The sequence below is a fragment of the Aegilops tauschii genome, chromosome 3 (assembly GCF_002575655.3).
Source record: "Aegilops tauschii subsp. strangulata cultivar AL8/78 chromosome 3, Aet v6.0, whole genome shotgun sequence".
NCBI lineage: Eukaryota > Viridiplantae > Streptophyta > Magnoliopsida > Poales > Poaceae > Aegilops > Aegilops tauschii.
This window is the reverse complement of record NC_053037.3, coordinates 137043841-137060551: the sequence shown is the minus strand read 5'-3', so window position 1 is coordinate 137060551 and position 16711 is coordinate 137043841. Positions and strand designations below refer to the sequence as shown.

The 16711-nt window shown below is 43.9% G+C and overlaps 1 long non-coding RNA gene across 1 annotated transcript; it reads right to left on the bottom strand.

Moving 5' to 3' along the window:
* Positions 1-5021: 5021 nt before the first annotated feature.
* On the bottom strand, positions 5022-13866 carry LOC123497830 (uncharacterized). The gene is made up of 4 exons (XR_006671876.2): positions 13362-13866; positions 13202-13269; positions 6228-6454; positions 5022-5523 (listed from the first exon to the last, which is right to left on the bottom strand). It is a non-coding gene; the product is annotated as an uncharacterized lncRNA (long non-coding RNA).
* Between the last annotated feature and the right edge of the window lie 2845 nt (positions 13867-16711).

The window sequence follows — 16711 nt, the reverse complement described above, 5'->3', positions numbered from 1 at the left end:
GATTTTCTTGTCTTGGTTCCCCACAAGATGACTTTTGTCCCATTATCTTTGGTAGACCTCTCTTGAATACAGTTAATGCTAAGATAGATTGTAAGAAACAAACTGTTGGTGTTAGCTTTGGTGATGAGTCTCATGAGTTAATTTTTCCAAGTTTAGTAGAAATCTTCATGAAAAAGAATTGCCTAGTAAGGATGAATTAATTGGTCTTCCTTCTATTGCTGTTCCACCTACTCATCCTTTAGAACAATATATGCTAGACCATGAAAATGATTTACATATGCATGAATGAAATGAAATAGATAAAATTTTCTTTGAACAACGCCCTCTGCTTAAACACAGTTTGCCTATTGAAACTCTAGGAGGTCCTCCTCCACCCAAAGGTGATCCTGTGTTTGAATTAAAACAATTGCCAGACACTTTGAAATATGCTTATCTTCATGAAAAGAAGATATATCCTGTTATTATTAGCGCTAAACTTTCAGAACATGAAGAAGAAATATTATTGAAAGTTCTAAGGAAGCACCGGGCTGCTATTGGATATACTCTTGATGATTTAAAGGGCATTAGTCCCACTCTATGTCAGCACAAAATTAATATGGAACCTGATGCTAAACCCGTTGTTGATCACCAACGTCGGTTAAATCCAAAAATGAAGGAAGTGGTAAGAACAGAAATCTTAAAACTTCTGGAAGCAGGTATAATCTATCCTATAGTTTATAGTAGATGGGTAAGTCATGTTCATTGTGTTTCTAAGAAAGGATGTATTACTGTTGTTCCTAATGATAAGAATGAACTTATTCCACAAAGAATTGTTACAGGCTATAGAATGGTAATTGATTTTAGAAAATTAAATAAAGCAACTAGAAAAGATCATTACCCTTTGCCTTTCATTGATCAAATGCTTGAAATATTATCTAAGCACACACACTTTTGCTTCCTAGATGGATATTCTGGCTTTTCACAAATACCCGTTTCTCAACCTGATCAAGAAAATACCACTTTTACTTGTCCCTTTGGAACCTATGCTTATAGACGTATGCCTTTTGGTTTATGTAATGCACCTGCTACCTTTGAAAGATGTATGACTGCCATATTCTCTGACTTTTGTGAAAAGATTGTTGAGGTTTTCATGGATGACTTTTCTGTTTATGGGAAGTCTTTTGACGGTTGTTTAAGCAATCTTGAGTGAGTTTTGCAGAGATGTGAATAAACAAATCTTGTCTTGAATTGGGAGAAGTGCCACTTTATGGTTAATGAAGGCATTGTCTTGGGTCGTAAAATTTCTGAAATAGGTATTGAAGTGGACCAAGCTAAGGTTGATGCAATTGAGAAAATGCCATGTCCTAAAGATATAAAAGGTATTCATAGTTTCCTAGGTCATGCTGGTTTCTATAGGAGATTTATTAAAGACTTTTCTAAAATTTCTAGGCCTCTTACTAGTCTCTTGCAGAATGATATTCCTTTTGTTTTTGATGATGATTGTTTAGAAGCCTTTGAAACACTCAAGAAAGCCTTAATTTCTGCACCTATTGTTCAACCACCTGATTGGAACTTGCCTTTTTCAATTATGTGTGATGCTAGTGATTATGCTGTTGGTGCTACTCTAGGACAAAGAGTTGATAAGAAACTTAATGTTATTCATTATGCTAGTAAAACTCTAGACAGTGCTCAAAGAAATTATGCTACTACTGAAAAAGAATTTTTAGCAGTGGTGTTCGCTTGTGATAAATTTATATCTTATATTGTTGATTCAAAAGTAACTATTCACACAGACCATGCTGGTATTAAATATCTTATGGAAAAGAAAGATGCTAAGCCTAGACTTATTCGATGGGTTCTCTTGTTGCAAGAATTTGATTTACATATCATTGATATAAAAGGAGCTGAGAACCCAGTAGCTGATAATTTGTCTAGCCTTGAAAATGTGCTTGATGACCCACTACCTATTGATGATAGTTTTCCTAATGAGCAGTTAGCTGCAATAAATGTTTCTCATAGTACTCCTTGGTGTGCTGATTATGCTAACTACATTGTTGCTAAATATTTACCACCTAGCTTTACATACCAACAAAAGAAAAAATTCTTCTATGATTTAAGACATTACTTTTGGGATGACCCACATCTTTATAAAGAAGGAGTAGATGGTATTATTAGACGTTGTGTACCTGAGCATGAACAGGGACAAATCCTACGGAAATGTCACTCCGAAGCTTATGGAGGGCATCATGCTGGAGATAGAACTGCTCACAAGGTATTGCAGTCTGGATTTTATTGGCCTACTCTCTTCAAGGATGCCCGTAAGTTTGTCTCGTCTTGTGATGAATGTCAAAGGATAGGTAATATCGGTAAGCGTCAAGAAATGCCTATGAATTATTCTCTTGCTGTTGAACCATTTGATGTTTGGGGATTTGACTACATGGGATCTTTTCCTTCCTCTAATGGGTTTACACATATGTTGGTTGCTGTTGATTATGTTACTAAATGGGTAGAAGCTATTCCAACTAGTAGTGTTGATCACAACACCTCTATTAAAATGCTTAAGGAAGTTATTTTCCCAAGGTTTGGAGTCCCTAGATATTTAATGACTGATGGTGGTTCACACTTCATTCATGGTGCTTTCCGTAAGATGCTTGCCAAGTATGATGTTAACCATACAATTGCATCACCCTTTCATCCTCAGTCTAGCGGTCAAGTTGAACTTACCAATAGAGAAATAAAATTAATTTTGCAAAAGACTGTTAATAGGTCCAGGAAGAATTGGTCTAAGAAATTAGATGATGCACTTTGGGCTTATAGAACAACATATAAAAATCCTATGGGTATGTCTCCATATAAAATGGTTTATGGAAAAGCTTGTGATTTGCCTCTTGAGTTAGAACATAAAGCATTTTGGGTAGTCAAAGAACTCAACTATGATTTCAAACTTGCTAGTGAAAAGAGGTTATTTGTTATCAACTCTCTAGATGAATGGAGAACCCAAGCTTACGAAAATGCAAAATTATTTAAAGAAAAAGTTAAAAGATGGCATGAAAAAAGAATTCAAAAGCGTTAGTTTAAAGTTGGAGAATATGTTCTTTTGTACAACTCTCGTTTTAGATTCTTTGCAGGAAAACTCCTCTCAAAATGGGAAGGCCCATATGTCATCGAGGAGGTTTACCGGTTTGGAGCCATCAAAATAAATAATTTCGAAGGTACTAACCCGAAAGTTGTCAATGGGCAACGAATAAGGCATTATATCTCAGGTACGCCCATTAATGTTGAAAGTAATATTATCCAAACTTTGACACCGGAAGAGCACATAAAAGAGTCCTTCCGGAACACTCCAGAATCGTGAAAATAAGGAGGTACGCGATACGTAAGTAAACGGACTCCAAAAAATCCGCAAAAATAATTTTTATCAGTTTTGGAATATTTAAGAATTTTAGGAATAAAGAAACTTCCAGGAAGCGTCCCCTGGTGGGCACAATACACCAGGGCGCGCCAGGCATGCCTGGCGCGCCTAGGTGGGTTGTGCCCACCCGGGACACCTTCCGTACTCCGTTTTTCTTCTGTATGTTTGTCCTCCAAGATAAAAAAATCTATATATACTTCCTGAACCCGTTAATCACTGTATCGCGGAGAAATCCTCTGTTCTCTTTTCTTGCTCTTTTCTGACAGATTCAACTAGACCAACGTCATATCTTCCTCACCCTTCAACAATGGAGAAGGAGACATAAGGTTGGTTCAGGAAGATCTAAGGAGGGATGAAGCTGAGGAGGTTGATATGGAGGAAGAAGAGGGAAGTCCCTTGGGGATTCATCCTCCGGCCTCCGAGAGGGGTACACTAGCTGGCATCTCCACTCACCCTAATCCTCATCAAGCCATGGGATCATCAAACAATCAAGCGAAAGGAAATAAAAGAAAAGAAATAATAAAGTTTAGTTTGAGTTTTTGCTTTCTTTACTTTCATGTTGCAAATAAAAGAAAAGAAATAAAGAAAGGAAAGAGAAAGGAAATAAATAAGAGAAAGAAAATAAATCAATAAGATTAAATACTAATCCTATAGTAGGTGATGGCACCACATAAGGAAAAGTATAAGTAGAAAATTTTATTAGAGCTTGACAAACATAGCATTAGTCAATGATGCAACTCATGAAAGAATTAATAAGGGAAGAGAAGATTCACATACAAATATACTATTCTAGAAATCTTTTGTGATTGTGAGACCTCATCAAAATATTATATGCCAAAATTGTTGATGTTGGACAAGGAAGACAACTTAATGGTTTATGTTTGTTTATATTCACATGGAAGTCATATTGTCATAGATCCTTTAACATGTGATGCTTGTCCCCTATCTTTGCTAGCCAAAAATTCCGCACTAAGTAGAGATACTACTTGTGCATCCAAAAACCCTTAAACCCAAATCTTATTTTCAAGTGTCCACCATACCTACCTAGGGATTGAGCAAGATCCCTCAAGTAAGTTGTCATCGGTGCAAAAAGGCAATAAAAATTGTTCTAAAAGTGTGAGATCATTTAGTGTAAGAGAAAATTGAGCATTGTACGAACTTGGATGACAAAGAATAAAAGCGACAGACTGCATAATAAAGGTTGTCATCTTATCAGGCCTACTATGACGAGACAAAAAATGTCATCGAATAGCTAATAACGTCACAAATTACCCCTAAGTGACTTTTTATGGGCGTCACAAGGATCGTCATGGAATCCCCGTCACAGATTACTCCTAGTGACGGCGCGTGCAAAGTAACGTCACAAAAATGGGACCTTCGGTGACGTTCTCTACTACGTCATCAACTTGTTACTTCCACGACAATCAATTAATGTCACGCGTTACATGAAAATATGCCATATACAATGACAAAGCAACGTCACTGACTTCAGCCACGCCAACACCCGAGCAGACTATCCCACTGCTAGCGTTTCATTATTGACGAGGATGGCACCATCAAAATATATTTAATTATTTTGAATTTGTACAACAAATTATCAAATACACTATATTCCAAATGCATATCATAGTAAGTATTTAATTCACATCACATCATATTATATAAATAAGATAAGATCCAAATCATATCATAAATTTGAATGAACGACAAATCATATCATATAATCAGTCGTCTCAGCCAGATCATCCTCTAAATAGAAATGACAATAAAAAGACTCACGAGTTCGATACGACAATGGACAAGTTAAAAAGGCAATATTTAGATATCTAAAGACCACATGTGTTGTCCTGATGATTACAACATATGATTCGGCAACTATCTTTCCATCACAAAAGGATGGCCTTCATGCACCATCAAGTTTGGACTGGGACCGCTAAGTTGCTTGCTGTGTTGCTTGAGCCTTTAAGACAAAACCAATCAGGTTATCCATATCCTGTTGCTTCTTTTGCAGGGCTTCATTCTTCTCTTGCTGTCTCTTCTTCACAGCTTGCAATTCTTCATGTTGCTTCCTCTACATCTCTTCAAATGTTGTCACTTGTGCTTCAAGCCTCGCATCCAACTCATCTCAATGTCTATGAATTCAAGAAACACAACAACGTTGTACCTTTGATGAGATGGAAACAGACAAGATAACAAAGTACAAGAGTACCAGTAAGAGGCTTAGAATCTATCAAATAAATAATCTGAAATAAAGCGGTACATTATTAAATGTCAAGGCAAGCATACAAATGGGCAAATGAAAGAGTAAACCCAAGAATAGCTTATAATGGTCAAAAAACATGCAAAACGAAGAACTAGATTTCATTTTTCATTTGAAAATCAGCAAGCAACACAAATAATATATCAAGTCAACAACCCAGGCAAGAAGAAACTATGCTAGGATAAAAAAATCTAGAGCAAACTCTACCAGTCGATATCATTCTGCTAAAAAGCAAGAACATGAACCAACAATCAACAAATCATACTAGATTTGAGGATTACAAACCATGCATTATAATGTTATTCTCATGCCTTTGTGTTGCAGCAGCAAAAAAGCGTGCAACAAACCATGTATTTCTCATTACAAGCATATATTATTTTTATGTTACTTTGGGTGAAACAATACATAAACAGCAAAGCACTCCTTAGTGCAACTTTCATTACAAGAACTGAAGGCGAATGTCTTGTTCACACAGATTTGTGTTCTCATTTTCTCACTATCATGGGTGCACTGCGCACATCCACAAAAGCAGGCAAAAAGAAACAACCAGAACAGAAAGAGAAAAAAGACATGTACCTGTCACTTGCATCTCTCGCCTATCTATCCTTCTGTTCAATCCTTTCTTCTCAGCTCTGTGCTGATTAAGTAGAGGTCCCAGATCTCCCGGATCTTGATGCATAACCCATCCTAGAAAGGAAGGTGCTATGGGTGCTTTCTTCGTTTAGAACTTCAGCCACAATCATCGTATCGGATATTGGCTACTCACCTTCTGATTTTGGTTCCCTTTTCTTTTCCATCGCGTTCTATAGTATAAAAAAATTGATGCTCAAGTAAGGCAAAGTTCATATGATGGATCACACATGATATTTATGAGAATCTATTTCAAGTCAGAAACAATAGGAAGAAATATTAGTATAAAGAAGGAAGTGAAGCAACATTGAATTATGCAATGTCAACACAAGTTCAAATAGTAAGACAGTGAATAGAGAAAGCATCATCTAGATTAGTTGGTAGGAGAGTAAAAGAGTGCAGGAACAGAAATGAATCAATCTTTAGTCAATTATTTGTGATACTTATGGTGCAGAGTGACATACGCATGATACGAGCAAGACAGAATTAAAGCCAGTTAGTCCACATTGATGTACACATTATTTAAGAAGCAGGTCCACACAATATATTACTATTTCTTTGGACATAACAAGAGGGGCTTCCTCTTCATCTCTCAAAACCTCTTCCACAAAATGGGCCTCCTCAACATCTGGTTCATACTCCGAGACACTGCGATCACCGGCACCTCGTCCGTTTTGTGTCGGTTGGGCATTAGAGGCAGTAGGGTATACAAGGCTACGAGCTATGCTTTGTATGTCTCTAAGAGGTTGCTGCTCTGCAGCCTTGCGTTCTGCAATCCTTGCATCCCCTCCGTTCAAATATGCCTCACTCTTGTGTTTCCTCTCCGCAAGATATGCCCTTCTTTCCCTCTCACTTTCCGGAATTGGTGGCATTATTTTAGCAACCGAAGCTGTTAAAGATGGACGTGAGTGAACTGAATGAATTACCAAAAGAACACCACCATATGGTAACACTAGACAAACAAATTCTGGTTAAACTTGTTTGGAAATGGACCTTAAAAGATGCAATAATTTTACATGTGCAAATGTATTTTCCTCGAGCTTAAATGAATATAATGAAGTAGATAAGTAAGGATGCAAACACAGGACGCACTAATATTGTATATAACTAACTGTTTAAGTGAAAGCCATTTTACATGTCCAGAATGTTTAGAACAAAAAACAACAAAAAAATACTATTACTGTTGCTGTTGGCATAGTTCAGAATGTTAGGAATAAGCAACTTGTATTCCATGAGGCCATAGGCCGATATATATACATGTACATGTGTGGAACATATGCAGGAAACCCCTTATACAACGGGATAAATATAAAGGGGTACATGACCTATATTATAACTCTAACACCCCCCCTCAAACTCATGGTGGAGGAACAACACTGAGTTTGGAGAGATAAAAGCCATGTTGCGCTTTAGTCTGGGCCTTCGTCAGGAAATCCGCCAACTGTAACTCGGAAGGCACATACTGAAGAGCAATAACCTGATCCTGCACAGCAGCGCGCACATAGAAAGCATCAACACCAATATGCTTGGTGAGCTCATGCTTCACAGGATCGCGCGCAATGCTAATAGCACCTGTACTGTCAGATAAGAGCATAGTCGGTGTAGTGACAGAAACACCAAAATCCTGAAGTAACCACCGTAACCAAGTCACCTCTGCCGTCAAAAGAGCCATAGCTCGCAACTCAGCCTCAGCACTCGAACGGGAAACTGCAATCTGTTTCTTCGTCTTCCAGGCAATGAGAGAACCGCCAAGAAAAATACAGTAAGCAGAAAGTGAACGGCGATCAGAAGGATCACTAGCCCACGTAGCATCCGCATAGGCCTGAAGCTGTAAAGAACTGGAGCTAGGAAAGAAGAGACGGTGAGAGATCGTGCCCCGAAGATATCGGAGAACACGAAGGAGATGACTATAATGAACCGATGTGGGAGCAGAGACAAACTGACTCAGAATATGAACCGGATAAGAGATGTCCGGACGAGTGACAGCTAGATAGACAAGACTGCCAACGAGATGACGATAACGCGTCGGGTCAGGGAGAGGATCACCATCAGTAGCACGAAGGTGAACATTGAGCTCCATAGGAGTCTCAACAGTGCGCTCGCCAGAAAGAGCAGCACGAGCAAGAAGATCCTGAATATACTTTTCCTGAGATATAAAAAAGCCATCAGAGGTAGAAGAGACTTCAATCCCAAGAAAGTAGCGAAGAGGTCCAAGATCAGACATAAGAAACTGCTCACTAAGACGGGCCTTTACAAAGGCAATATACTCGGGGTCATCCCCAGTGATGACCATATCATCAACATAGAGAAGAAGAAGAGTCCGGCCACGAGGAGAAAGGTGAATAAACAATGCGGGATCATGAGCACTTGCTGAAAAACCAGCAGTAGTGACCACAGAAGCAAAACGCTCAAACCAGGCGCGAGGGGCTTGCTTAAGGCCATAGAGAGAGCGACGAAGACGACACACCATGCCATCAGGAACAGAATACCCAGGTGGTGGCTGCATGTATACCTCCTCACGCAGCTCACCATTAAGAAAGGCATTCTTACCATCAAGCTGAGATATAGTCCAGTGGCGTGCAGAGGCAACAGCAAGAAGTGTACGAATAGTGGTCATATGGGCCACAGGAGCAAACGTCTCGTCATAATCACGACCATGCTCCTGCTGAAAACCACGAGCCACGAGACGAGCTTTGTGACGCTCAAGAGAACCATCGGAGCGAGTCTTAACCTTGTAGACCCACTTACAAGTGATGGGACGGACTCCGGGAGGAAGAGAAACAAGATCCCAGGTACCAGTGCGTTCAAGAGCAGCAATCTCCTCTGCCATCGCAAACTGCCATTCAGGATGAACAACAGCCTGACGGTAAGAAGTCGGCTCAAGAACAGCAGCACCAGCGGTGGGAAATCCAAAGCGATCAATAGGCGGACGAGGACGAGAACGCAAGCCATAAGTAGGCTGAGAGGAAGAGGACGACTCATCCAAGGAAGCATTCACAGGTCGTGAACGACGAGTGTAATGCTGAGGAAGAGATGGAACAAGAGAAGGAGGAATCGCCAAGGTAGAATCAGGGGGTGGCGACGAAGAAGTCACCGGAGATGAAGGTGTAGAATCCGGTGTCATGCTAGGTGAGGAGACCGGGGAAGATGGTGGCGGCGAATCGACGAGGGGTGGAGAAGCAGAGGGAGTGGAGCGAATAGGCACAGGCGCAATGGGAGTGATAGGGGAGTCAGAAAAAGTGAGGAAAGAGATATCCTCTACTGAAAAAAACGAGGAAGATGGGCGTGGGTAAAAAGGACGAGACTCATCAAAAGTCACGTCTCGAGAGATACGCATCCGACGACCGACAGGATCCCAACAACGATAGCCCTTATGCTCATCACTGTAGCCTAAGAAGACACACTCAACAGACTGAGTGGTCAGTTTGGTGCGTTCGCGAGGGGCAAGAAGAACATAGCAAACACAACCAAACAAGCGGAGCATCGAATAATTGGGAGAACGATCAAACAGACGCTCAAAAGGAACACCACCCTGCAAAGCAGCAGATGGCTGAAGGTTGATGAGATAGACGGAAGTGGAGATAGCCTCGGCCCAAAAATGAGGCGGAAGAGAGGCGGCGATCATCATAGCACGAACCGTCTCAAGAAGGTGACGATGCTTGCGCTCAGACACGCCATTCTGAGCATGAGCACCAGGACAAGAGAACTGGGCAAGAGTACCCTGCTCAGCAAGGACACCATGCAACATCTTAGAGATATACTCACCAGCGGAGTCAGCACGAAAAACACGAATGGGTGAAGAGAACTGAGTATGAACCATGGCAGCAAAACGCTTATAAATAGACAACACCTCACTACGTGAAGTCATGAAATAAAGCCATGTGTAACGAGAAAAATCATCGATGAAAATAATATAGTATTTATGACCACCTTTCGAAGCGAAAGGAGCCGGACCCCATACATCAGAATGGACTAAATCGAAAGGACGCTTAGACACGGACTCACTATGGGAATATGGTAACTGAATCTGCTTGCCAAGACGACAACCCTGACACTCTAAAGAGACATCTCCTGAGACAGACCCCAGAAGACCTCGACGAACTAAAGACGATAACCGAGAACCACACAGATGACCAAGTCGATGATGCCACTGCTTGAAGGAACCAGTAACAGAGGCGACAGCAGCGGAGGGACTGGCGATGGTGGTGGCAGCGGAAGGAACATGAAGCCAGTCCAACTCCCAAAGACCCTGAGAATCACGGCGGCGAGGGCCAGCCCCAACCAGAGTGTGCGTGCGACGATCCTGGACAGAACAAGAGTCAACATCAAGGATGACACGACAACCAGAATTAGTAAGTTGACCGGCAGAAAACAGATTCATGGTAAGGCGAGGAACATGAGCAACATCAGGAACAGAATAAGAAGGAGTGGAAAGATGGCCTCTATTAGCAACAGAAAGTGGAGTACCATCAGCAGTGAAGACATGAACAGGAGAATCCAGCGAGCGAAGAGAGGACAAAGCGGAAGAATGAGAAGACATATGAAAAGAAGCTCCAGAGTCCAGAACCCATGGGAATGTACCTGACTGTGTAGAGGGCGGGTGCTCAGTGCGGGAAGCATCAGTCACAGAACCAACAGTACCCGTCGAGGAAGAACCTGAAGCCGCGAGCAGACGCTTAAGTCTCAGAATATCCTGCTCAGTCAAAGCAATGGCTGAAGCTGGCGAGGGAGATGACGAAGTCCCTGATGATCGCGCCTTGCGCAGGTGTTTCCGCTTGGTGTAGCACTGGGACTCAATATGACCATCATTGTTGCAGTAGTCACAATGTGAACGGGGGCGACCTGAGTCTCCAGAAGGAGTGGGCAAGAGCGGCGGAGCACTCGAGCGAGAATGGGGCGATGCAGCAGGTGGAGTGGAAGAAACCCGAGTAGCGAGCACAGAGGGAACCTCCAGCAAACCAGCACCACGTAGGCGAGTCTCCTCAGCACGAATCTCTGAAAGCGCCTCCATGAGAGAAATACGGCCACGAGCAAGCAACTGAGCACGCCGGGGCTCAAACTCCTTACGGGGCCGAGACAGGAACTCGTAGACGCGATGAAACTCCAAATCGGCCTGGACAGCCTAGCAGCAGGGGCAAGTACGACAACCAGCACTGCGGAGAGAATCAAGCTGGCGCCAGATGGCAGAACTCTGTGCATAAAAGTCATCAACAATAGAGTCACCCTGCTGAAGAGCATGCTCCTGACGAACCACAGAAAGGTATAAGGCATCACCAGAGGGCTCATAGCGCTGACGAAGACAGGTCCACATCTGGAAGACAGTAGGAAGACCCAGAAACTCAGAAGCAAACTGAGGCAGAACACTAGCAGTGAGAACAGCTGCAACACGAGCATCATCATGAAGCCACTGGGTGTAAACAGACAAAGCACCATGATACGTCTGAAGAGCCTCCTCATAAGCCAAAGCCCTCTCATCATAGGCACGATCAGCAGCCTCATCAGCAATCTTAGCCGCATCCTTGGCGGCCTGATTAGCATCCGTAGGAAGAACCAGGGGAGTCGGCGGAGTAGGGGCCACCGGAGGAACCGGACGTGGCGGACAGCAGACCTCGCCAGAAAGAACGCCCCAGAGACGGATGCCACGCATGTGAATGCGCATGAAGCCAGCGAACTCGGTGTAGTTAGTACCATCGAAGATCACCGGACAGCGAGGGACAGCAACATAGCCCGATGCAGCAGACATTTTTTTTTGAAGAGACCCGACGGCAGGCGGAAGACCACGGGAGCGGAGTCCTGGCGGGAGGGGCGGATGACTGCGAGTCCTGGCGGGAGTTGGCGGGCGGAAGCGGTGCCTGAGAGCTGGAGCGGCGGGAGCGACCGCGGAGTCTGGCGGACGGCAGGAGCGGTGGGAGCGACCGCGGAGTCTGGCGGACGGCAGGAGCTGGCGGGCGGGAGCGGCGCCTAAGAGCGGGAGTGGCGCGGCGGAAGCAACCGCGAGTCCTGGCACCTGGCGGCGGCGGGAGCGGGTCGCCGAGACGAGCGGGATCGAGGCGGGAGACCGAGGCCGGCGGCTGGACTGGCGGGAGTCCAGAGGAAGCTGTACACGGCGCGTGACGAGGAGGCCTTCGGGCGAGGATGCTTCGGCCGGATCGGAGCAGGGCAGCCGTCACGACGGGATCGAGCACGAGTTGCGGCATGCGAAAAAGAAACCCTAGAGCTCTAATACCATGTTAGGAATAAGCAACTTGTATTCCCATGAGGCCATAGGCCGATGTATATACATGTACAGGTGTGGAACATATGCAGGAAACCCCTTATACAACGGGATAAATATAAAGGGGTACATGACCTATATTATAACTCTAACACAGAAAACCACAAAGTTCACTATACTCCTTCAAAACTAAGGCTCAATGGATGGTGTTGTACGTTTCTAAAGTGGGATCTCTTATAAAGTAGGAGCAACTTGAGTTTACCATGTACTAGTATCTGCTTTTATCAAGTTCTGGGCGTACAAAAATGCTTGTTGGCTTCAGACCCTTAAACATCATGGGTAGCAATCAATTAGGACCGGCAAGGCAAATATTAAGTTTAGTTCTCTTTTATTTAGTACTGGAGATAAAAGTACACTGGCACAGGGCTATACATCTCCTTAAGGCGTCAAAATCAAGTGCAGTCTCAGTGTTTATTCAGTTTTGACAGCACTAGTTAGGGACTATTTATGGGGCAGTAGAATCACATTCAAGTTTCAGTTAACAACAAACAGGCAGTAGAATCAATTTAAGGTTTCAGGTTTTAACCACAAGCACTTTGGCGTGTGGTGCCTGAGTTCAGTTAAAGGGGCAAGCTGTTACCGTGTGTGGGTATGACTTGTAAAACTGAAACTCTGAATTCCTCTCCAATAAAACTCTGGATCTCACCTTCTCTCTTTCGTCTACCTCACTTCAGTGCTTTTCTCCCCCAATCCCTTTGTTGTATCCTGGTGATCCTAGAAGGGCGGGATGATTAGCGGTATGCATGAACCCTAATCACTGAACATTAGGGGCTTGAGGGATGAGGATGGCAAGATGAGAAAATTACTGAGAGTCGTCGCCGGTCGCTGTAATCGGTGGGGAAAGGCTCGCGCGCAGGTTGATGCAGTGGATCCGAGCTCCGCTGGTTGGGCGGCCTCCTTCAATCCGCCGTCGCCGGTCGCTGCAATTAGGGGGAGAATAGAGCGGAGTGCTTGCGGGGCTGGTTGATGTTGTGGATCCGAGCTCGAACCGGCGGGGCGGTCAGCCGGCCACCCCCAATCTCCCGGCCCTGATCGCTGCAGTCATGGGATAGGAGAACAGATTGAGGCCCAATTCTTCTGACCGATTCTTTCAGAATCTTGAGAATCGACCCTTCACCCAGCTTCTTTCAGAATCTTGTACCTAATTTTTTTTACAATCCTAACTGTTCACATCCTAACAAGATAGGATTGTAAAAACAAGTATGGGTTAAGATTCTGAGAGAAGCTGGGTGAAGGGTCGATTCTTAAGATTATGGGAGAGTCGACCAAAAAAATGGGCCTGAATCTGGCAAAAAAATGCCAGGGTGGGCGGTGGCTTTTAGCGGTGCCTCTTTGTGGGCAAAATAGAAGAGTAGTTTTGGAAGGATCTTTGACAGGTGGGGACACAGGGTGGATGCGGAAAAGGATTTAGAGAAGTCGAGGGAAAAGATACGTGGGTGGAGGGAAAATAGTTTTTTTTGTGACGAGATGATTAATTTCATAATTTAATTTCCACATAATATTATGTAATTCATTTAATTCGAAATAAGTATCAAATGATTATTAAAAAGGTAAATATTTCAAATGCATTATGTTGTGTTTTTTTCATGCAGTTTTTTTGGAGTTGTAAATAAATATGTCAAAAGTGGTAGATGGTGCGATGCGGGCTCTGTACCACGTTGTACGATATGGTGGTCGGATGGATCCGGCAACTAGAACTGAGAAGACAATCAAATCGAGTCACATATGTCCCAAGAAGAAATAACTAACCTACAGATAGAGTCACACATGCCTAGGCAGAAGCTAATAAATAACCTCTATAACAATTTATATTGCGTCGGAACTCTTTCCCAATGGCAACGATGTTGGTGCATATCATGGTGGTAACTGTTTTGAACTCCTGTACCAATCATTTTTGCATATATTTAATTTTATTATTATTTAGATAGAACGAAACAACATCACCTCACGAGCGCCGCCCTGCGTGCCCCAACGGCTCATCTGCTGCCCCCAGCGCGGACAGTGAGCTGCGTGTGTGCATCGACATTGCAGGCCTCAACAGGGCCGGTTCCCAGGACATCTTCTGGCCGTCTTGCGTCGACTGGAGCAGGAGTGTTGGCAGCTCGCGAGGCTTCAGCACGTCGCGAGCCTCCCGGGCCTCGGGAGCCAAGCCGCCCCTGAGGGGCGACCCTTTGCGGCACGCTCGCCAACCACCCCGACGCCCCCGCAGCAGCATGATTGCCAGATGACTTTTTGGTTCATTCAATTGAGGGCGCCCCTTGGCCTGCATTATCCACAGGCTAGTCAGGGTCCACCCCTGTAGCCGCGTCGTTTTGGTCGTGTACTAGATCTGGTTATGCTTTAATGAAGTTGTTTTGTTGGCTTTAAATTTGCGTATTCGGTGCCATGTCACCGCTTGGAGACGCCACCGCATGAGCTCCGCGCGCCGCTGAAGGAAATATGCCCTAAAGGCAATAATAAAGTTGTTATTTATATTTCCTTATATCATGATAAATATTTATTATTCATGCTAGAATTGTATTAACTGGAAACTTGATACATGTGTGGATACATAGACAAAACACAGTGTCCCTAGTAAGCCTCTACTAGACTAGCTCGTTAATCAAAGATGGTTAAGTTTCCTAACCGTAGACATGTGTTGTCATTTGATAAATGGGATCACATCATTAGCAGAATGATGTGATGGACAAGACCCATCCGTTAGCTTAGCATAATGATCGTTAAGTTTATTGATACTGCTTTCTTCATGACTTATACATATTCCTTTGACTATGAGATTATGCAACTCCCGGATACCGGAGGAATACCTTGTGTGCTATCAAACATCACAACATAACTGGGTGATTATTAATATGCTCTACAGGTGTCTCCGAAGGTGTTTGTTGGGTTGGCATAGATGAAGATTAGGATTTGTCACTCCGAGTATCGAAGAGGTATCTCTGGGCTCTCTCGGTAATGCACATCACTATAAACCTTGCAAGCAATGTGACTAATGAGTCAGTTACAGGATGATGCATTACGGAACGAGTAAAGAGACTTGCCGGTAACGAGATTGAACTAGGTATGAGGATACCGATGATCGAATCTCGAGCAAGTAACATACCGATGACAAAGGGAATAACGTATATTATTATTGCGGTTTGACCGATAAAGATCTTCGTAGAATATGTAGGAACCAACATGAGCATCCAGGTTCCGCTATTGGTTATTGATCGGAGATGTGTCTTGGTCATGTCTACATAGTTCTCGAACCCGTAGGGTCCGCACGCTTAATGTTCGATGATGATTTGTATTATGAGTTATGTGTTTTGGTGACCGAAGTTTGTTCGGAGTCCCGGATGAGATCACGGATATGACGAGGAGTCTCGAAATGGCTGAGAGGTAAAGATTGATATATTGGAAGATGGTATTCGGACACTGGAATGGTTTCGAGTGGTTGGGGTATTTTTCCGGAGTACCGAGGGGTTACCGGAACCCCCCGGGCAAGTAATGGGCCTTCATGGGCCTTAGGGGAGAAAGAGAGGGGAGCCCGCAGGGTAGCACCCCCCAAGGGAGTTCGAATTGGACAAGGGGGAGGGGGCGCGGCCCCCTTTCCTCTTTCCCTCTCCCTCTCCCTCTCCTTCCCTTTTCCCTCCGATGAGAAAGGAAAAAGAGGGGGGCGAATCCTACTAGGAGTGGAGTCCTAGTAGGACTCCCTCCCCTTGGCGCGCCCCTTGGGGGCCGGCCTCCTCCTCCCATCCTTTATATACGGGGGCAAGGGGGCACACCAAAGGACAACAGTTGTTCTCTTAGCCGTGTGCGGTGCCCCCCTCCACAGTTTACTCCTCCGGTCATAATGTCGTAGTGCTTAGGAGAAGCCCTGCGCGGATCACATCACCATCACCGTCGCCACGCCGTCGTGCTGACGAAACTCTCCCTCGATCGTCTGCTGGATCAAGAGTTTGAGGGACGTCATCGAGATGAACATGTGCTGAACTCGGAGGTGTCGTACGTTCGGTACTAGATCGGTTGGATAGTGAAGACATTCGACTACATCAACCGCATTAACCTAACGCTTCCGCTTTCGGTCTATGAGGGTATGTGGACACACTCTCCCCCTCTTGTTGCTATGCATCTCCTAGATAGATCTTACGTGATCGTAGGAAATTTTTTGAAA